The sequence below is a fragment of the Heterocephalus glaber genome, unplaced genomic scaffold, assembly GCF_053883595.1.
Source record: "Heterocephalus glaber isolate CG9 unplaced genomic scaffold, H.glaber_assembly_v1.0 deba00001606, whole genome shotgun sequence".
Classification (NCBI taxonomy): Eukaryota; Metazoa; Chordata; class Mammalia; order Rodentia; family Bathyergidae; genus Heterocephalus; species Heterocephalus glaber.
This window is the reverse complement of record NW_028258377.1, coordinates 32038012-32060583: the sequence shown is the minus strand read 5'-3', so window position 1 is coordinate 32060583 and position 22572 is coordinate 32038012. Positions and strand designations below refer to the sequence as shown.

The window sequence follows — 22572 nt, the reverse complement described above, 5'->3', positions numbered from 1 at the left end:
ATAATGCTTTATTAGTCTGTGAACCTAATAACTAATCCTCATTCCACCAGAGTACACAACATAAACTATCAATTGGGGCACCCACTGTGATTTCCCCGGGCTTCTCTTGTACAAATGGAGCATGACCACATTGCTCTTGATGTCTTCTGTCCATGATAATATGCCGTGAGGGGTCCATTTTGAGCTGGTGCTCAGTCTTCAAAGGTCACCAGTGAGATTGTTCTAATTATTTTCTGTAAAGCTCCTTTATGTCCAAAGATGTTTTGTATTCTTTGCATGCCACGCTCAATAGATGAGAACAGTAAAAACTCCCTCAAACTCTCTGTGGCCTATGATCCAGTCCCCAGATAGACAGTCTTACCCTGAATCTTGTCACTCCTGAGTTCTTTTTACTATTTTACAGGATAAATTAAATGCTATAAACTTCTCTCTCTTCGTTCCTATTCTCCATACTCAGTTCGTGGCACATAATTCAGAAACTGTCACCCCTACCTCTCTCTCTTTCATTCTAAACTCAGTCTACTTTTTCCGGTCCAGAGTAAAGAAACATTATATACTCTTCACATCTTCAGTCCTTCCCATTCCTTTTGTTAGCTAAGCTTTTCAAACTCTAAAGGCAGCAAAACTTCTGTTTTCTGGGGACTGGTGTTTATTCTGTCTTTCTCTCTCTCTCTCTCTCTCTCTCTCTCTCTATCTCTCTCTCAGAGGCTTGAACCCAGGGCCATCACACTGAGCTATATGCACAGCTCTTTTTAAATTTTTCCACAGTATGGTAGTTCTTTCCTGAGGCAGTGAGCAAACATGCCTTTATCTTGAATAGGAGAAATGGCCAAAATGAGAAAAGACAATACCAAGATAATCACCTGGTAAATGTTTGATAAATACTATTCTGTTACATTCAGTCTTCACAATATCCAGAGTAAATTCCTATCCTTCTTGAACAGAACTGGAAAAATGGTGTCTTTTGCTCAAGCAGCAGATCCAGGACATAAATGAAGGTCATTCTGACTCTAAAGCCCACACTGTGAGCCTCCCGTGAGTTCTATTAACCCGGTACTTCGCAGGATGTTCTGTCAGAATAGACTATAATCTGTTAAGTCTGAAAACTAATTTGTGAATTAAGATCAAAAGCAAATAAGGTCACAGTTTGGTTTACTTTTCGAACATTATGGGATTCAGTTGGTGGGGACATAGTTACCAGGAGGACTTGCATATCCCTGTGTCTTGGAGGAAGATGGCTGCCTCATGGCCATCAGTTCATCTCTCTTCTCATGGGATAAGTCACTCATCAGTACGTATCTTGGGCAACACGAATCACCTGTGCTTTCTGCAGCCAATCACAATCCTTCTCAAGATTTAACCATTCACTCATAATCACTTCTCCTAACTTTGGGGGAGCGTGGGAAATTTTCGGGTGCCATTCACCTTGAGATTCTATGGAAATATCCAGGTGGGGCCAGAAGAGTAAGAAATTACCTCCCTTATTATTCCACTTAGTCCCTGCTACTCAGACAACAAGAATACCTTGGGATTTCTCATGGACACTTTTACTTTTCTCTGATAATAGTTGTGAAGCTAAGCAATGGTTGATTTTTTCTTCTGGGAATTGTTCCCAAAATTTATGTGGAGTTCCAGTTTGCTGACTCTACCTCTTAGTCCACTGTTCTGGAGCCACAGGTGATGGGCATTATATAAGTTTTGAAAATGTTCTCCACTTCCTCTCGTCATTTGTTGAACTCTTTTGGGCTGGAAAACTATTCATATATGTAAATATGTATACTTGGAGTTTCCGAACTCTTTCATTATTCCTAACTACTTCATGTTTTGAGCTGAACAAACAGAAAACAAAAACCTTCTCTCAAAAGATCAACTCTCAGGCTCGGATTTAGCTCAGTGATGCCACCACCTGCCTCACAAGCACAAGGTCCCGAGTTCGATCCCCAGTACCAAAACAAAACAAAACAAAAAAAAAGATCAACTCTCACAACTAATCACAGTATCTCTGCTTTCCAAACCTATTTTAGAGTAAAAAGTGAAGACTCTGACTCATTATTCTAGGACACTGATGGTGAACCCTTCAGAGCTTTCAGTGATAACAAACAGCTGGCTACATCACACTGCCCTAGGTTTGCCACCACTTGCTCTTGGATCTCTTAGAATCCTTTTCTCTCACCATCCTCCTTTTGTGTGCAGTGTGCGCACATTCACAAGCACACACACACGTGTGCTTCACCATGGCAACTGACATAGGAATACATCATCCTAGATACTAGAAGTTTGTGTTGCTGGATATTTATTCTCAGAGCCAAATAGTCTGCAGTGGGTTCTTACACCTTTTTTATACTTGAAGATTATTTGCATGTTGTTGTCTTAGGGAGTGATAGCTAAAACTCATGGGGTTTCCTCCTGGGGTGATGAAAATATTCTAAAAGTGATTATGATCTCTGTAAATATACTATAAATATACTGCCCAAATCTGTAAACGTAACAGTCTTCAAATTAGACACTATGAATAGATAAATTATATGGTATATGGATTATATCTCATTAAAATTGCTTTAAAAATTAGATTTAAAAAATGGTGCAGCTCTCCAGGACCTTTAACTCTGTGTCTAAAGAAGTAAATGAAAACTCCTGGGAGATATTCTGATTCCCAATCACTATACTTTGTTTTCCTCTTCACATAGTTCACATACAAAATTCTCTTTAATTCACTCTGTGTCCTTCCCCAAGTCCCACACATTTGTCATTGGGATAGAAAATCCCAAATCATCTTTTGAGTAACAGTTCAGACATGACCTATTCTAATGAAGTTTTCCTTAGCCAGCCAAATGTGAGTTAAGACCCTATATTGTGTGTTACAGTATGTTACTCTGAAGTTTCCCTGTTACACCCTGTTTCACACACTATCATAATTGCCTGCCCACTGGACTCTGAGCTTTCTGAGAGCAGGAATTGCATTTATTTTGTCCATTTCCTGAAAGACAGTGCAGGATGGATGGATGGATCGTCTTACTGTTCATTTATTTTCATGGGACGAAAATGGAAAGCAGCTACAAACATGTTTTTTCCTAAGTCTGGAAAATAAAAAGAGATGGTAGAGTTCAGATTGGTCATTTTGTTTTTTACAGACTCAGTTTGTAAGTGGTGTGTAATGAAGACTTTCTCTCATCCACATTTGCTATTATAATTGACCTAGCTCTGCTGTCCTGCTGTTCTCCCTGCTTGTTTATAAATTAGAGAACATCTTTCAACTTGGTGGGGGAGCAATATTCCAGTACAGCAACAATAAGATGGCAGTATGTTTAGGACAATTTAGAAATATCATTGCCACTCAAACAAGATGTCCCACACTTTATAGGCATGAAATCACTCACTGAGACAGAAGAAAAGAGAATGAGAAGTTATTCACAGGACCAGCAATTTTTAACCGGGGTAGGAGCAGAGCCAACATACTGAAAAAGTAAAGATTTCTCTGAGTGACTGTTCCTTCCTTGCCCAACTGTTTCCTCCCTGGTGGTTCTCATGATGGTCTAACATGGCCACCAACTCTGTCTTCCAAGCTGAACTCTAAAAAATATGTAAACCTTTCACCAAAATGTAAAATCAACTGAGAGACACTTCCAAGGCCACGTGGCTCAAACTGCCACTAATTCAGGATTCCCTCCAACATTATTTTGAGCAGATGCTACTCAGTTTGTGCTGTGAGCACTGCTACTGAAGATTAGTCATCACTGTAGAAGACAGATGATCTCTCTTTTGGGTAATAGCATCATTTCAGAAGAGCAGAGTCTGGAAGTACCTACGTCTGCAGACCCACCACATTAGAGTCCTTAGTTCTCAGACTCTTGGTTAAGTTATTCACCTTGGTTAACTAACTTGGTTAAATTACTCTCTTGGTTAAGTTACTTAACCCTTCTATGCTTTAATTCTTTGTACAAAAGGAAAGTCAATAGTACAGTATTTGCATTATGAGGATTAAATGAGAAAAATGTATATAGTACATTTAGTGTGCTGCCTACCACATAGGTAGTAGTCAATAAATAGTAGCTTAAAAAGCAAACCAAGGAGAGTCCTTAAAATGATCCTACAACTGACTTGACATTTGCAAATAAAGTTCAAAAATGGAAAGAGCTACAGCTACCTTGATGGTCAAAATCATGCCGATATGTTATCCTACTATATATGATATCCTGTGACTTTTACCTTGATTTGAAATGAAGGACTCTGAATTCACTCACAAAGAAACTGAAGGATTAGGAATCACTAAATAGACACTATTGCATGTGAAGGTGTTTCTTTGTAGGAATGAAGCATAAACCACCTACTCCATTCTCTTAAGGGAAAAACCAGGAGCAGAAGGTAATACTCCTTGGGGATCCTGTCTATCCTCTTGGTCACTTACTTTTACCAAGCCTGCTGACACTGCCCAGAGGGCTAGTGAATACCACTAGACAACAGAAAGTCAAACAAATAGTTAGTTTGGAAGGAAAGGCTATTTCTTTATTTTTAGTACCTACATGCAGAGTTTGATGACTCTAATTTGTGATTTCAGTTAATTTTGTAAATCTGAAGCTGGAAGTTACCTAGCTCATCAAGGTGATAATTAGAATATGTCCCATCTCTCAAAGCAATTGGTTTGTTCTCATAAAAACAACCATTGTTCTTGATTTTTCTAAACCACCTTCTTTTGTAATCACGAGATATCCTGAAACAAGTTCAGAGGCCATCATGGAGGTCCTAGCTTTCAGTTAAGAAAGCCAAGCAAGGGATAAGGTTTATAATGATTCCATAAGAAATGTAAACCACTCATTTTTACTTCCTGAAAGACAACTCATTCTAAGAACTTCTTTCTTCAGAGTAGTCATTAGATACAGGGAACAAAGCTCTTGAAAAATATTCTCAGGTGCCCAAGTTCTTGTGGCCCAAGAACTTTTCAGTGTTTCCCACTGTGCCATTGATCAAGCTCTCAGACAGAATTTCCTGTCTCATTTAAAGTACATATCATGCTCTGAGGCTAAATATAAAATTGAGGTGAAACAGACTAGTGACAAAGAATGAGGACCCTAGAGTTTCTTTTATGACTCTGAGATGTCAGTATCTTCTGATCACCAACTTTCAACTTGTTATGCTGCTGCCTCTAAATGTAAAACCCTACCTGGGTCTGAGTCATTTGTAGATATCTTCAAATTCACATAGAGGCCATTCACTGGAAGAAGATTATTATTTAGGAAAACTTAGGTTTCTTTTTTGCAGAAAAATTTGTGAATTGAGCCATGATTAACTCATAGAGCATTTTAAAAGATTAATTTTATTTTTCCCAAACTCTGTATTTCAGAACTTACTATTTTTTCCTCTTGTGCAATATTTTAGTCCCACCCCTGGATGCTCCTTATTGGGATTCCTCTTACTTATTTTGAACCTCACCCATCCCTAGATGGCCCCACCCTCTTGGCCTCTGTGCATCTGTATGTCACCAGAACTGTTGTTTTGTTCTTTGTCTTGGCTGGCCCAGCTGTGCCCTAGAGACCATGAGCTCCACCTTTGCTCAAGGTCATGGCCCATAATACCTTCCCAATGGTTTTATTGCATTGTTCTGACAAAAATATTATTCTAATTGAAATGTTTCTTTTTTCATTCAACACATACTGATTGATTTAGTAGACCTAAGGAATGACAAATGATAAGGCAGTGAGACTCTAAAGTTAACAAGACCAAAGAATGAATTATTAGTTTTAGTAACATATATACTATTATTGTATGTGTGTCCTTTAGAAATCTTTTAAATTGTGCCCATAGTACTTGATGTGCAACCTTGTGCAATAATTCTAATACTTTAAAGATTTTATGGCTACTGAGTCAAAAGAAAGAAAAAAGGGCATTATCTAACTGCAGATATCCAGTTTTCCTATCTTGGGGAGTAGCTTAGTACTAGAGTATCGCCAGGAATATACTAGCCCCTGGGTGTGATCTTTAGCACAATAAAATAAAATAATCCTGGCTTTAGACACCTATTAAATTCCTGAAGATCAGTCTGGAAGTGGGTGCAGTGTTCTCAAGAGTTTCTGCCATTTTCTTTAAATATTAAGTCTCATGAAATTGGGACATATTTGTTATAAAAATTTATACTGTCACACAGCATAGATCCTAACAGCTCATGGATTGTCAATCTTTACTCAATTTAAATGCAAATCTTACTTGATTGCAACCCTATGTACCCTTGCCTTTGCAAGTTTTAGGGAGGAAGTCAGCCACCTGCAAGCTGATAGTTGTCACTGTGTCTTCACTGACTGGCTCCCACTGTCAGGCCTGGGCCTTGGGTGCCTGGAGTAAAGAAGCAGATAGCAGGGTTCTAATGAGAATGCCTGTATCACATACATGACTTGTGTGACCATACCATGCATGGCACCTACTGTGTACAAAATATAGAGATAAGACTGGTCACCTAGGTAGCTGTGTTTGGGGAACTCCAAGTCAGATATAAAAGACATGAATGCAATAAATTATTACCAAGGGATGAAATATGGAAGGGAAAAGTGAGAGTGGCCAAGCTTTCTGTTACAGGCTAGGCTAAAGGTCAGTAAAGACTTCTCTGAGGAAATGACATTCAAGGAAAGTAGCAGTTAACTGAGTAAGCAGTAGAACAAGGTTTTTAGTAGGGGACTAGGGGAAGATCCAGAGATTAGACAGAGCAGGAAGACATCTGGTTGGATTGTGGAGTTAACTAGGTCCTTGCCCACTTATCATTCCTGCCTGATCATTCCCATCTTTGGTTAATCAAATCCTGTCTTCACCTAGACACCAGACAATGGCCTGAGGATGATATTCAATCACACTAAAATATCATGACCTCCAACCTCCAGAGGATTATAAAAACAGCCCAGAAATTCTCCACCATGTCTTCTATCACACACCTCCCATCTTATTCCTCCAAAGAGGTACTTCCCACTTCTCCTTTCCTTTCAACACCCACTTGCTATACTGCTCTCTCTTCTTGATGGCTATTTCCTTTTTAATAGAAAAAGAAAAAGCCAGATGTAATCAAAGGAGAACCTCAATACATGCTGACCTCCACATCTACCCCTGTGTTTACTGCCTTTTTACCAGCTATAAACTGTCCCTCTTGCTCTTTAAACCATTGCACTTACTTTTGCAAAGGACCCTATTGTGCTGCAACTATTCAAGGACACCTTTCCAAAAGTTAACCACAATCCCCTCATCTATACCTTTAACTTTCCTCCCTGGATTATTCCCCTCAGTGGGTAAGTGTTCTCTCATCTCTTATTAAATAAAAGAAGAAAAGGAAGCCCTCCTGTAACTTCCTAATTGTCCCTGACAACCACCCCATTTATCTTCTCTCTCCTGTTGGAAAACTCCTTGCAATGCTGTCTGAATTCTCTGTGTTCATTTCTTTCCCTCCCATTTTTTTTTTATTTATTCCATTAGGCTTTTCCACTAATTCAGAGAATCTTTCCACATTTACCAGTAATGTCTACCAGAGATAGATTTAACTTAAAATTAATAATGTTTAAGCTTCAAAACTCTCATTTTCAAGAGCCTCTTCAAAGGGCTGGGGATTTAGCTCAGTGGTTTTGCTGCCTGCTCCACAAGCACAAGGACCCAAGTTCAATCCCCAATACAAAAAAAACCAAAACCAAGAACCTCTTCAAAAACCCTGTACCTTATTTATATACTGTCTCTTTAAAAACGTTCCCAAATTATACACATTTGGATGAAATAAAACTTGGATCCACCCCTGATTTTCACATTGCCATATCCAGTGATCTGATTTTTTTTGTTTTGTTGTTTTGTCATGTCTTATTAAATCTCTCATTATTTGATACTGTTGATCACTCCACATTACTAAAAGTTTCTTTGCTTTGCTTTACATTCTCTTTTTTAATTTCCTTCATATCTACTGGCCTCGCCGCCTCAGTGTCATTGCTGTATCTCATTTCCCTGCCCCTAATTATTGTTACAACTCTACTCAACAGGGTACTCATTCCCTTGATGATCTCATCCAGGTTGATGGTTTGAAATACCATCTCGATGCTAATGACTGTTACTTATCTCTAGCCTGAGATTGCTCCTGTGAACCCGGGATTTGTATATCTAACTAGTAACTTGCTTTCCCTATTGGGTGGCCAATAAGGAATCTCACATGCTAACTTTCAACTCCTGGTCTTTACCAAGCCTGAACTCCTGTGGTATTTGCTGTCTGAGTAAATCGCACTTCCGTTCCTCCTGTTACTTATGCACAAAAATTGTTTATTTTCTTTCATGCCCGATCATTTGTCAGAAAACCCCATTGCTTCTATCATAGAGTAATACCCATCGTCTAGCCACCTCTCATTCTTGTTATTACTACGCTCCTACTCCTAGCTGCATTATGTTTTGCTTGCATTACTGTACTGTAAATCATCTTTCTGCTTCCACAACTGATGGTTTGTATTTTCTACCTTAAGTCAAAGCCATGTTGTATCATTTCCCTGCTCAAAATCACCTAACTGGGAGTATGGTGATGAGCTGGAGATAGAAAAGCGAAGGAAGAACTGGTGCTGAAGGGGCCATAGGTGCCTGTGAGGAACTCAGTCTTTACTTTCAGTGAAATGGAAAGACTCTGACATGATCTAATCAAGGACTCACCCAGTTTTTCATTTTAAAATGGTATTTTGATAATAAGTTCAGAGCAGGAAGCAGGCCCACAGGATTTTCAGGCTCCTCCAGGATTTGAGAATTTGGAGACGTGCAATAACTAATGTCATTTATATTTACAAGGAAAGCTAAAAATGATAACATCTGTATGCATTGACTATCTTTTTATTAAGGTGTTTTATAGATCGAATGCCTCCCAATTCTTGTCATATATTTTTATCCCCCAAAAAATAGAATCCCTGGGATTCAAGTAGGTAGACTGAAAGTCTGTACAATCAATTTAACCTTATTTCTTTGAGCTTATATTAGAGTTGTGGTTGTGATTTGAGTCTCACAGACCTGAATGATCTTGATCCCATTTGCCTTATTTATGAATGAGACATGCACATACAGATACAGTTCTTATCAATCAGTTGAAATTGCATAGCCCTGCTCTTACTCTAGATGCATTTATGTTGGGCATCACAGGATACCCTTGATAACAGAATGTTGGCTTAGCATTTCAGCCCTCATTTAGAACAGTGTTTAAAGGTTGGGTGACTAATGTTTGCTTCACTCACCTCAATCTGCCCTTTGCTGTGGGTTAATTTTCTACTTCTAACTGTATAGCCCTGCATTTCCAGTCCTCTTAACAAGTCCTTATTTCTCAGCTCAACATTTTTCTCCCATGAACTCTTTCACTTTTTTATCATTAAATTCTACCTGGGCATCAAGTTAATGGTCCAGCAAAAATGTGGTTAATTTTCCTCCTTGTGTCACCCAAAACACACTCAGGAATAAATGTATTGAAACTCAACCCAATAAAACTGAGCCAAAAAAATCTTACCTTGTAAAATGATTCTCAAAAAAAGTATAGTTTCTGCTTTTTATTCTTCATGAAGTTCCAGGAGGACATGGATATTATATAGCTTGTCTTTCTAATATGGTAAGAGCTCTATTTGAGGGAAAATTAAAAATACAAGGTTTAATACAGCCAGGCTTTAATATTTTAATTTGGATGGTCCTTTGCCCCTTTACTGTGAGTGAGTGAGTGGCAGACAATTCTCATGGGTCTCTTGTGTTTTTGCGTGGTTTTTTGACTTCGAGGTTTCTTTTGATTTTCATTTTTGTTAGTCCATGTTTGCAGTTCGCGATGACTACATTCCTTGCGGGGCGTTGGCACGTGTATAGAACCCATCTGAACTCTTTCATCCCTTTCCCTCCCCTCTCTGTCACTCCTCTCAACTTTTCAGCCCTTCCCTTTTTCAAAAGATCTATTTCCGGTTATCTGTCTTTTATTGTCCTCTTTATTTATATTTTGTATATTTCATATAAGAGAACATGATATTTAAGCTTATGTTTCTGATTGATTTTACTTAATATTATTATGATACATCACTTTCCTACAAATGACTCAACTTTATTCTTCTTTATAGCAGAATAGTGGTCCTTTGTGTAGAAATATAAATTTTCTTTATCCATTCTGCTCTTGATGGACATTATAGGTTGCTTCCAAGATTTAGCTGTTATGAACTGGGCTGCTAGAAACATGGGTATGCATGTGTCACTATAATATGATGTCTTTAACTCTTTTGGAAACATACCTACAAGGGAACTAGCTGGGTGGAATGGAATTTCTAGTTTTAGTTCTTTGAAAAATCTCCATATTTATTTCCATAGTGATTGTATTAGTTTACATTCCCACCAACAGTGTAAGAGGGCTCCATTTTTCCTACAGCCTCAGCATTTGTTATTATTTGATTTCTTGATGATATGCAGCTGAGCCCAGGTTCTAAGCCCTGTGTCGGCTACCTGTACCCAACCCACTCAGCCAGCCTTATTCCAGGACTTAGACCGGCTGCTTTGTTCTCCTTGACCTGGTCAAATGAGGATGAATGATAAAGAGATATGGAGTCAATTTAGCACAGCGGCAGCCAGGGGGCTCTCAGCTCTAGTAGACTGAGGAGCCCCCAGTTTCTGGCTCATCTTGCCTTTATTCATCCAAACACGGGCACAAGCAATAAAAGGAACACAGGATTCATCTGCTTTCCAATATCCATTAGTACATACTCTGGTAAACAATTTAACCTTGACTGTCTTAAGTTTTCCCTAGAACCTGTGATATACTATCTCCCCTGAGTGCAGCCTTTCGCCTTTGTGCGCAAGAGGCTGATTAGGCCTTGATTCCCCTCTGGTCTCCAACAGTGATAGCCATTCTTTCTAGAGAAAGATGGAATCTCGGTTTTTTAAAATTTCCATTTCCTTAATAACCACAGATGTTGAACATTATTAATTAGTCATTTGTACTTCTTCAGTACAGTGTCTTTTCAATTGCCCATTTTTGGATCAAGTCATTTATTTTGGGGGTCTGATTTTATATAGTTAATATATTTCAGATATTAGTCTTCTGTCCAAGGAGTAGTTGACAAAAATTGTTTTTTTCAACAGATGGTCTCTTCCCTTATTTTTTTAATTTATATTTTTTTCCCATTAAGTTTATTGGTACATTTTAGGTATAAAATACAGTTACATTCATCATTGGGATCTTGTACCTTTACATGAGTATCCTGGTTCTTATTTTTTTTCCCCTTCCCCTGCCCTCCCTTCACCCCCTCCACCCTTCCCTATTTGCAAAGATTTTGTTTCCATTTTTTTCCTTTTCTCGTATTTTTTCTTTTCCCTTCTTTCCTTTCCTTTCCCCACTTCCCCTGCTCCTTTAGACCTTTTCTTCCTATTACACAATATCAATTATATATTTTTAAAATTACAATATCAAGATCTAGGAGACATTACCACAGATTTTACAGAATTTAAAAGGATATAGAAAGCATATTACAAAAATCTGTTTTGAAATAAATTTGATAACTTCTAAGAAGCACCTTGGAAGACAAATTAATGAAACTAACTCTGGAGGAAATATAAAATTTGAATAGCACCTATTAAAGAAAGTATATTCCTAGCTTGAAAACCTACCTATATGACAACAGCAGGCTCATATACATTTTAACTGATAAATTATATCAAACAATTAAAGCAGAAAAAAGAAGGAACACTTCTCCCCTCATTTTAGGAAATCAACATTGTGCTAACCCTAAAACTGGATAAAGATAATAGAAGAAAAAAGTATGAACATAGATAGAAATTTGTTTAATAAAACAAACTCTTGGAAGTCAGATCTGGCAGGATGTAGAAAGTGGTTTTGTTATAGGGATGGCAGTGTTATTTCAGCATTGGAAGATCCACCCCCAAAAGTCATCATTTTAACAGAGGAAAGGAAAAAGCCGTATGATCCTGTCACTAGTTGGAGAAAAAGTATTGAACTAAATTCTACAGCTGTTCATGACAAAAGCTATCAGGAGACTAGAAGTAGAACAGAACCTTCTCAACAGATCAACGACATGTACTCCATACTTCCAGTGAGAATGCCTTATATGAATGGAGAAGATACAATGCTTTCTCCTTAAGGTGGGGAACAAGGGCAGATATGCCTACTCTTCATCTGTCTATTAAACTTTGAAACCTAGGCCCAAACCAAAATAGTCTGGCAATAAAATGACACAATTAGGACAGGATTGGCAAAGTAGAAGTAAAATCTTTCTATGTAGATGAAATGATCATCTACACAGAAAATACTAAGAAATCTCTAGGAGCCCCTAGAACTTGTTTTTGAATTTAGCAGGATTAGAAAACACAAGGTATATATAAAAATTCAGGTCTATGTATACTTGCTGTAAATGAAGAATTGGATATTGAAATTTAAAAGTTATGTAGGAGTACAAAGGACCTAGAAAAGTTAAAAGAAAAAAAAAGCAGTGTTGGAAGACATTTATTACCTAATTTTAAGACTTCCTCTAAAGCTGCAGCAATCAAGGCAGTTGGTGCAAGGAAAGACATACAGCTCATTGGAATAAAATAGAGAATCTAGAAATAGAACCACACATATATGGTCCACTGAGTTTTGAAAGATTATTTAACATTAACATTTTATAGAACATAAACTCAATTCAAGAGCGGAGGAAAAGATAGTGTTTTCAGCAAATGGCACTAGAACACCTGGTATCCGTATATAAAAAATTAACCTCAACCCTTTATTTCCATACTTAAAAATAACTTGAAAGGATCTATGAACCTAAATATGAAAGACTAAAGCTATAAAACTTTAAGAAGAAATTATAAGAGAAAATGTTTATGAATTTAGGGTAGGCAAGAACTACCTAGGATACAAAAAACATGATGTATAAAAGAAAAAAATTGGGGCCGCGGATTTAGCTCAATGGTTCTCCTGCCTGCCTCATAAGCCCAAGGTCCTGAGTTCAATCCCCGGTACCAAAAAAAAAAAAAAAAGAAATTGATAAATGAGATTCCATCAAAATTTAGAACTTTAAATGACATCATTAAGAAAATGAAAAGTCCTTAAACAGACCATATTTATAATGCATATAACCTATGACCAAAATATATAAAGAACTCTTACAGCTCATTAATAGACAACCCAATTAAAAAGTAAACACAAGAAGATGGTAAATAGCCAGTACAGCACAAGGAAAGGTGTGCAACACTAGAATCAGAAAAATACTAATCAGTTCAATAACAAGATTGAATTATACACTCATTAGGGAGATGAAGTTAAAAGTTTTAAAAGAACAAATGTCAGCCTAGGTGTGAACCAGTTAGAATTTTCTAATGCTGCTAATGTGAATGTACAATGATAAAAACATTTTGGAAAACAATATAGAAATTTCTTGTATTCCTGTTAAGAACCAGCAATCCTGTTCTTAAGTTTTTACTTGAGGGGAATGAAAACATATGTTCACAATAGATTTGTACATACAAGTTGACTATCCCTTATCTGAAATTCTTGGGACCAGAGTGTTTCAGATTTTCATTTGAAATCCACTTGATCTGCAAAGAGAATAGCTACTCCTGCTTTCTTTTTTCGGGTTCCTGTCACATGGAGTATTGTTTTCCACCCTTTAACTTTCAGTCTATGAGTTTCTTTTTGAATTAAATGTTTCCTGTATGCAGCATATTGTTGGATCTTGCTTCTTGACCCATTCTGCCAGTCTGCTTCTTTAGATTAGTGAATTGAGACCATTAACATTGATGGTTGTAACTCATACATATTGACTTATCATTGTCATGACTTTTTCTTTTTGTTGAATTCTCCCTCTTTGTGTTTAATTTCTTGTCGCACCCGCCGGATTCATTCTGCTGGGCTTCCTGAGGTTGTGATCCTCATTGTCTTTTCATAGGATATTGTCTAAAGTTTTTCTGGAGTGCTAGTTTGGTATTCATGAAGTTCCTAAGGTGCTCTTTGTCATGAAAGTGTCTTATTTCTCCATCAATTTTGAAAGATAGTTTTGCAGGGTACATCAGTCTGAGTTGGAGGCTGTTTTCTTTCTTGAAATAGATCACTCTAAGCTCTTCTTGCCTTGAGGGTTTGCATTGAGAAATCTGTTGTGATTCTCATAGATGGCTTTTATCAGATTGAGGTAGAGACCATCTATTCCAATTTTTTGTAGGGTTTTTATCATAAATGCGTGTTGGATTTTGTCAAATGCTTTTTCTGCATCTATGGAGATAATCATATGGTTTTTGTCCTTGGCTCTATTGATATAGTGTATTACATTGATTGATTTGCATATGTTGAGCCATCCCTGCATCCCTAGGATGAATCCCACTTGATCAGGGTGTATGATCTTCTTGATGATCTTCTGCACTCTATTTGCTAGGATCTTATTAAGGATTTTTGCATCTATGTTCATTAGTGAGATTGGCCTATAGTTCTCCTTTGCGGTTGGGTCTTTCTCTGCTTTAGGGATCAAGATGATGCTTGCTTCCAGGAATGAATTTGGGAGTATTTCTTCCCTTTCAATTTCATTGAAGAGTTTAAACAGTAGTGGCAGTGGTTCCTCTCTAAATTATGTGTAGACTATTTTGATCAAGACTAGTTGGAGTCCTATATGCCTCACTTACCTGTATGTCATGTTCTTTTCCCCTGCTTTGGAAGTTTTCTGCTATCACTTCTGTGAACAATTTTTTTACATCATCTGCACTCTCTCCTGTTTCTTCATTGACTCCAGTCTTATTTTATTCTTCTTTGCATTGTCTAGCCGCTGCTGGATTGATTTCTCGTGATCCCTTCCAATTTTAAAGCAATTTTTCTTTTCCTGGTCACTAATTGCAATCTTATCTTCTATATCTGAAACACTGTCCTCTCATTGGCTCATTCTGCTGTGTAGACTTTCAGTGGAGTTTTTAATCTCCTGGAAATCTGTTTGCATCTGCTTTATGGATTCCATTTGTTTCCTATGTTGGGATTCCATCATGTTCCTCAGATCCTCTACTTTTTTATCTGTGTCCTCTCTAGATTTATTAATCATCTCTTGCACTATAAGCACAATCTCTGCTGTTATCTGAGAAATTATTTCTGATTTCATTTTTTTCCAGATCTTCTTTTGTTGCCAGTTCAGGGAGTCCAGGTGATTGAGTGTCAGAGTGTTCCATCTCATTTCTGTTTGGGGTTAATGTAGGTGATCTGGAAGTTTGGTTTTGAGACTTGTTTACATGTCCTCTCATTTTGATGGAGGGAGTGCTGCTGACACCCATGTGGCTCACCGCCTGTGTGCTGGCGGGGGTGGTACAGTGGCCCGGAAGCCTCCTCTTGTGCGCTGGGAGCGGCTCACCTCCTATGTGCTGGCAGGGGTGGTATGGCAGCCCCGAGGCCTCCTCTTGTGTGCTGGGAGCTGCTCACCTCCTGTGTGCTGGTGGGGCGATTGTCTCTTCACTTTGTTGGTTGTTTGCTTTGCTGTGCAGGAGCTTTTAAATTTGGTATAATCCCATTTGTTGTTTCTTGATGTTATTTATTTTATAAATTAGTTTCTTGACAGAAACTCCTTGCCTACAATTAGGTCTCCAGAAGTTTTATCTTCCAACAGGTTAAGTGTTTCTGTTCTAACATTTAGGTCTTTGATTCATTTTCACTATAGTTTAGAACATGGTGAGAGAGACAGGTCTAGATACAATCTTCTGGTTATGGATAGCCAGTTTTCCCAACACTATTAAAGAGGCTGTCTTTCCTTCAGTGTGTGTTTTTGTCTCCTTTGTCAAAGATCAGATTGCTGAATATACCTGGGGTTACTTCTGAATCCTCTATTCTGTTCCATTCATCTGTATATCTGTTTTTGTGCCACTAACATGCTGCTTTTATTACTATAGCTTTGTAATATAACATGAAGTCCAGAATTGTGATGCTTCCTGTTTTGCTCTTGTTGCTCAGGACTGCTTTTGCTATTCTGGTTCTTTTCTGCTTCCATATGAATATTCAAATTTTCTCCAGTTCTGTGAGGAATGCTGTTGATATTTTTATTGGGATTGCATTAAATCTCTATATAACTTTCAGTAGTATAGCCATTTTGACAATATTGATTCTGCCTATTCAGGAGCAGGAGATACCTTTCCATTTTTTAAATCTCCATTTTTAAAGCACTGTAGATTTCACTGTAATGGTCTTTTACTTTCCTGGTTAGGTTAATTTCTAAGTATTTAATTTTTCTTGATGCTATTCTGAATGATGTTGATTACATAATTTCTTTCTCCATGAGTACATTATTGTTATATGAGAACACTATTGTATATATCCTAGAAAATTGCTGAAATTTTAAAATAATTTTACAAGTCTTTTATTGGAATTTTTTGGGTCTTCTACATAGAGGATCATGTCATGTACAAATAATGATAACTTGACTTCCTTTCCTATACGTATCCCTTTTATTTCTTTTTCTTGTTTGATTACTCTGGCTAATGTTTCAATTATACATGGAACAGTAGTGATAATAGTGGACATCCTTGTCTTCTTGGTTTTAAGGGCAAAACTTGGAGCTTTAGCCATTTTAATATGATTTTGGCAGTAGGTTTTTCATGAATGGCTTTTTTCGTTGTTTTTGTTTGTTGAGACAAGGTTTTGCTTTGTAGTCCAGGCTGGACTTGAACTCACAATATAGCTCAGGCTTCCCTCAGACTCATGATGATCCTTCTGCCTCAGCCTTCCAGAGTGCTGGGATTACAGGCTTATGCTACCATGCCTTGTCGTCAGCGGCTTTTACCAGTTGAAGATAAGGTCCCTCTGTACCTGTTTTCTTCAGTTTTTTTTTTAATCATGCATACAAGCTGGATTTTGTCAAAGGCTTTTCTGCATCTATTTAAATGACCATGTGATTTTTGTCCTTGCTTCTGTTTATTTGATATTTATTGATTTATGTATGTTGAATCACCCTTGCTTCCCTGGGATGAAGCCTACTTTGTTGTGGCATATGATCTTTTTAGTGATTTGTTGCATTTTGTTTGACTATATTTTATTGAGGGTTGTTGTAACAATGTTCACTAAAGACATTGCCTATAGTTCTCTTTTTTGGTTGGGTCCTCATCTGGTTTTAGCATCAGGTTAACACTAGCTTCCAGAAATTGCTTAGGGAGTACTTCTCTATCACTTTCATTAGAGAGTTAGAGGAGTACTGGCATTATATTTTCCCTGAACTTCTTATAAGATTCAGTGGTTCATCCACTGAGCCCTGGATTTACATGTCCTTTCAAAAAGGCTCTAGCTGCCCTATGTTCCTGAGTATCTTCTGAAGCATTTTTAAATGGTTAAAAGCTTTAAAAGATAGAGATAATCCTTCTCTACAAAGCACAGGGCAGCCATGTTAACTGCCCAGTGCAATAAAAAATAATATCTTCTTGTGAAGCAAAGGACAGCCAGTTACTGTCCATTAAGAAAAATTGCGGTTCCCCACCCTCAGGGTTCTTCTCCTGTAACACAAGCCACTACATTTACAGGCAGCTACCTGCCACATCTGTGTTATTCCTACCCATGAGATTTTGGGTATGGATTTTGGTTTTGGTATGATGTTCTTTATTGCTTAATGTTTATGAGTGATTAAAGTCCCTTATCTCCAACCCAGAATTTATGTGTTCTGCCAGCATCCATGAAACAGTGGCAAGATACTTTGTTAGTTTATGAGTTATTTGAAATCTCAGATTCTTCACAGTTATTATTATTAAAAAGATACTTTTAAATCTTAAAACAAGGAAAAATACAATGCTGATTAAAATCTATAGTGGGTAATTCTAGAACATGAAACATATGCCTCTGGATTTGCCCATCCTTTTCTATTTTTTTTTCTGTATCCAATCTATTCCCTCTGCCTAGAACTTACTCCCTTATACATATTTATCTCATTCATTTGTCAGCTGGCATTTGGAAAGTTTTTTAATACCATACTTTATTAATGTGCTTTTGAGAAATCAATGGCCTGTGCTATGAAAACTGATTGAAGTAAAGGGATTTATCTATACTTCTGCTTTTGCACCATGTTAGGCAATACTTTTAATAAGGAATATTCATTCATTGTTTGTTGTAACATTTATTTTGTATCTAATTTGTCCCAGATACAATATTGAACCTTAAGAATAAAGAGATAGGGAATTCTCATTTTAATGAAGCCTAAGAGTAAACAAATATAAAATAATAACAAAAAGATGTGATAAAGCCCATGTCAATACACATTCTCACACAGTTAATGCCTCATAGAGAGCAAGGTCTCCACAATGTATGGCTTTCTACTTTTGTGTCTCCATGTGGAATGCTCTAGTACACTCTAACCTGCCATCCTTTTTTGGATCATTGTCACATACAGTTGAGAGAGGGATGAACTATTCCTATCATATAGACACATATTTTTGTAAGAACTGTAGTTACAAGTGAAAAAACACCTACCCAAGCAGAGGGTCTAATAAAGAATATGCTTCAGACACCAGTGGATTCAGACACTCAACTAATATAATTCTCCTTTACTCATTCTACTTCTGAACTCCCTTTTCCCTTGTGTAGGTCCCATCTTCAAGAGTAGTTCTGTCAAGATGCCTGCCAGACTTCCACGCCATCTTTTAATTCACCCTAAAAGAAAACAAATAATCTTATCAGTTACAATCAAAACCCTGGTATTAAATCTCAGTGACCCGACTTGGGTTACTTTCATATTCTTGAACCAGTAATGGGTAGCCAAGGAGACATAATGCTCACATTGGAAGCAGTGGGTTGTGTTCTTCCTGGAGTTGAAGATCAAGGTGACCTACACAAAACCATATCCTCTGGAAAGTTAGTGAGCAATGGGAAACGAATAATGAGAGGCAAAACTAAAGATGTTTGATGTCTACTTCAGGGGTTTTATCCTTAAATTCTTTTATTGGTATGTTTAAGTATACAATATGTTTACATTTATCATTGGGTGCTTGTACCTGTACATGATGTATCTTGGTTTTTATTTTTTTCCCCATTACCTGCGTGCCCTTCACCCCCTCCACCTTTCCCTATTTACACAGACTTCGTTTTATTTTCCTTTCCCATTCCCCTCCCACTTCCCCTACCCCTTTGGACCTTTTCCTATTTCACAGTACCAATTATTCACTATTAATCCTTTTGATCCTTATTTACACTTTCAGTTTCTCACACTAGAGAAACTATTCAGTATTTACACATGTGTGTCCTATTTATTTCACTTGAGAGTATGGCCTCAATATGCATCCATTTAGCTATAAATGACTCTAGTTTCTTGTTCTTTATGGCTCAGTAGTACTCCATTTTATAAAAAACCACATCTTTTTATCCAGTTTCCAGTTGATGGACACTTGGGCTGTTTCCAAGCTTTAGCCATTACAAACTGTGCCGCTATAAACATGGGTGCACATATATCTCTGTGGTATGATTCTTTTAATTCTTTAGGGAAGATACCCAGCAGGGGAATAGCTGGCTCAAATGGGACCTCTAGCCCTAGTTCTTTGAGGTATATCTCCATACTGATTTCCACAGTGGTCGCACCAGTCTGCACTCCCACAAACAATGAGAAGGGTTCCTTTCTCCCCACACCCCCACAAGCATTTGTTATTGGTTGATTTCTTGGTAGCAGCCATTCTTTCTGGGGTGAGGTGGAATTTCAGTGTTGTTTTCATCTGCATCTATGGAATGACCAGTGATGTTGAACATTTTTTCATATATTTATTTGCTGCTTTTACTTCTTTGTCTGAGAAATATCTGTTCATTTCAGATGCCCATTTTTGCATTGGGTCTTTGAATTTGGGAGGTCTGATTTTTTTCAGTTCTTTATATATTCTAGATAGTAGTCCTTTGTCTGAGGTACAGCTGCTAAAAAATTTTTCCCACATTGTGGGTTGTCTCTTCACACTGCTGGTGGTTTCTCTTGCTTGCAGCAGCCTTTTAATAAGAAGAGATCCCACTTGTTGATTGTTTGTGCTAGTTCATGGGCAACTGAGGTTTTGTTCATAAAATCTTTTCCTACACTGATGTCTTCAAGAGTTCTACCTAACCTCTGTTCCAACTGGTTCAGAGTTTCTATTTTAATATTTAGATCTTTAATCCATTTTGATTTTAGTTTAGTGCATGGTGAGAGATAAAGGTCTAGTTTTAATCTTTGGCAAGTTGAAGCCCAATTTTTCCAGCACCATTTATTAAAGAGGCTATCTTTCCTCCAGTGAGGGTGTTTGGCTCCTTTGTCGAAGATGAGATGGCTGAGTGTGTCTGGCGTTGTTTCTGCATCTTCTAATCTGTTCCACTGGTCCTCAAGTCTGTTTCTTTGCCAGTACCATGCTGTTTTTATCACAATGGCTTTGTAGTACAGTTTCAAGTTAGGAATTGTGATACCCCCTACCATGACTCTGTTGCCTAGAATTGCTTTTGCTATTCTAGGTCTCTTCTGGTTCCAAAGGAATTTTTGGATTGTTTGTTCTAGTTCTGTGGCTTTCAATCAGCATTGCAGTAAATCTATATAGCAGTTTTGGAAGTGTGGCCATTTTCACTATATTGGTTCTTCCTACACAGGAGCAAGGCATGACTTTCCATTTTCTTATATCCTCTTCGATCTCCTTTTTCAGAGTGCTGTAGTTTTCAGTGTAGAGGTTTTTTGCTTCCTTTGTTAGATTAATTCCTAGATATTTCATTTGTTTGGATGCTATTGTAAAAGGAATTGTTTCCCTAATTTCTCTCTCAGTGAGTCTGCTATTTGTGTATAAGAAGGCTATTGTTTTTTGAGTGTTGCCCTTGTATCCAGCTACTCTACCAAATCTGTCAATTAAGTCTAGAAAGAAGTCTTTTGGCTCTTCTATGTAGAGTATCATATTGTCAGCAAGTAATGACAGTTTAACTTCTTCCTTTCCTATCTTTATTCCTTTTATTTCTTTCTCTTTTCTAATTGCTGTGGCTAATGTTTCCAGAACTATATTGAACAGGAGTGGTGGTAGTGGGTATCCTTGTCTTGTTCCACACTTCAGGGTCTTTTTATTTGAAATGTTCATTAGAACTAAATTTTTCTTGAAATTGCTAAATACAGCAAAATAGCTCAGTGGGCTATTCAAGTCTGTTAGAAAAGCAAGTATCAACTAAGTAATGAATGATGAGTTATGGAAGAGTACCTCTATGTTTATATTGCTTTACAGGTTTTTCTAAATTTAAAAACACTTTTAAACTATAGTGAGAGCTGAACATTTCCCATTTTTAAAATTCAGCTAATAATAGCTGAAAATACCTATGTAGTCATCCTTAGCCATTTTCATCTGCCTTGTGGTAGCTTACCTAGGACCAAAAAAAGAAAGAATCAAGAAAGAAAAACTAGGAAAATTTTGAAATACTAAATTCAAAATACCATCCAGCTATTTTTTCCCTATCAACATTAACTCAAGGAAACAAAACTGATGTGAAAGCATGACAGTTAATCAAAGTAGCTGCTCCTTTTCTTACAACTGAAAATTCTAATTTATAAATAGGGCCATTTTCTATAATTTTATACTTAGGTTGCTAATCAATTTGTGATAACAGAAATAAGAATGTCTTTGGCAGATTGAATTGTTGCAAAATGTATTTGCTACCCTTCCCTGTAGGACATTTACAATGCCCCACCTCTGTCAGGAATCATATGCTTTGATCAATGTAGTGTGATCATAAGAAACACGTGCTACTTCCTAGTAGAAACTTTAAGAGATATTGCTTGACTTTCTTCTCCTCTGCTCTGATTATCAGCAGCCCTCGGTATTGAAGCATAATTTAGCCAAAACTGACCAATACAAGTCCAGAGATTTAGAAGGATATTGTATAATCTTAAATGTGATTCCCCCTTTGATCTATACAGAGCCTTTTAGCTCCTCCCAACTGAAGATCAGAGAAACAGTCTGTACTAATTAAGATGCAGGTGGCATTCTGACTATTGGCAGTGAGCTGTGTGTGAGCATCTTGCATTAGTTCTGCCTAGATGTTACTTTCCTCTCAAAAAAGATGAGTCTCTTTGTCAGCTCTCTGTGATCAGAGCTATGGAATAGGTCCATATCAATTTACATCAAAGGACTGTAAGATTTGATTTTGCATCTTGCCCAGTTCTTTAATAGCAATGTGACATAGATATTGCCCTTCACCACTGTTTAATAGTAATTGTTTTCATTCATGGTGACTTCAAATATGTATACTAAAATTCTCCATCAACCTGATGCAATCATATTCAATCTTCTAAGAAATTCTGAAGTAAAAGTTACTTTAAAGATATATTTAAACCTTATTTTCTCTTTCATGTCTGTGAGGGATATAGTAGGTTAGTGTATTGTCTACAATCTGGGTATTTAATCTTAAATTATATACATAGCAAGTGCTATATAGCTTGTAACCTGCAAGGATGGGATAAGAAGATGGACTTTGTAAAAAAAATTATGTAGAATCCAAGACAGGTACGGTGGTGTACATATATAATGCCAGCATTCTGGAAGACTGAGGCAGGAAGATTGCTTGTTCAAGTCCAGCCTGAACAACTTAGCAAGATTGTATCTCACAATAAAAAATGAAAAAAGCTGAGGATTCAGTTCAGTGTAAAGGTCCTGGATTCT

General features: G+C 37.2%; 1 protein-coding gene and 1 long non-coding RNA gene across 8 annotated transcripts in view; one reads left to right on the top strand and one right to left on the bottom strand.

Moving 5' to 3' along the window:
• Sgcd (sarcoglycan delta) overlaps window positions 1-22572 on the top strand; it is a 959917-nt gene that overhangs the window by 885581 nt on the left and 51764 nt on the right. The window lies entirely within an intron of this gene.
• The window catches only part of LOC110345000 (uncharacterized), a 43398-nt gene continuing 35225 nt past the window's right edge, over window positions 14400-22572 (bottom strand). For both annotated transcript variants that reach the window (XR_015444647.1, XR_002388017.2), the window contains one exon: window positions 14400-18589. This is a non-coding gene — a long non-coding RNA (uncharacterized LOC110345000). The remainder of the gene's footprint in view (window positions 18590-22572) is intronic.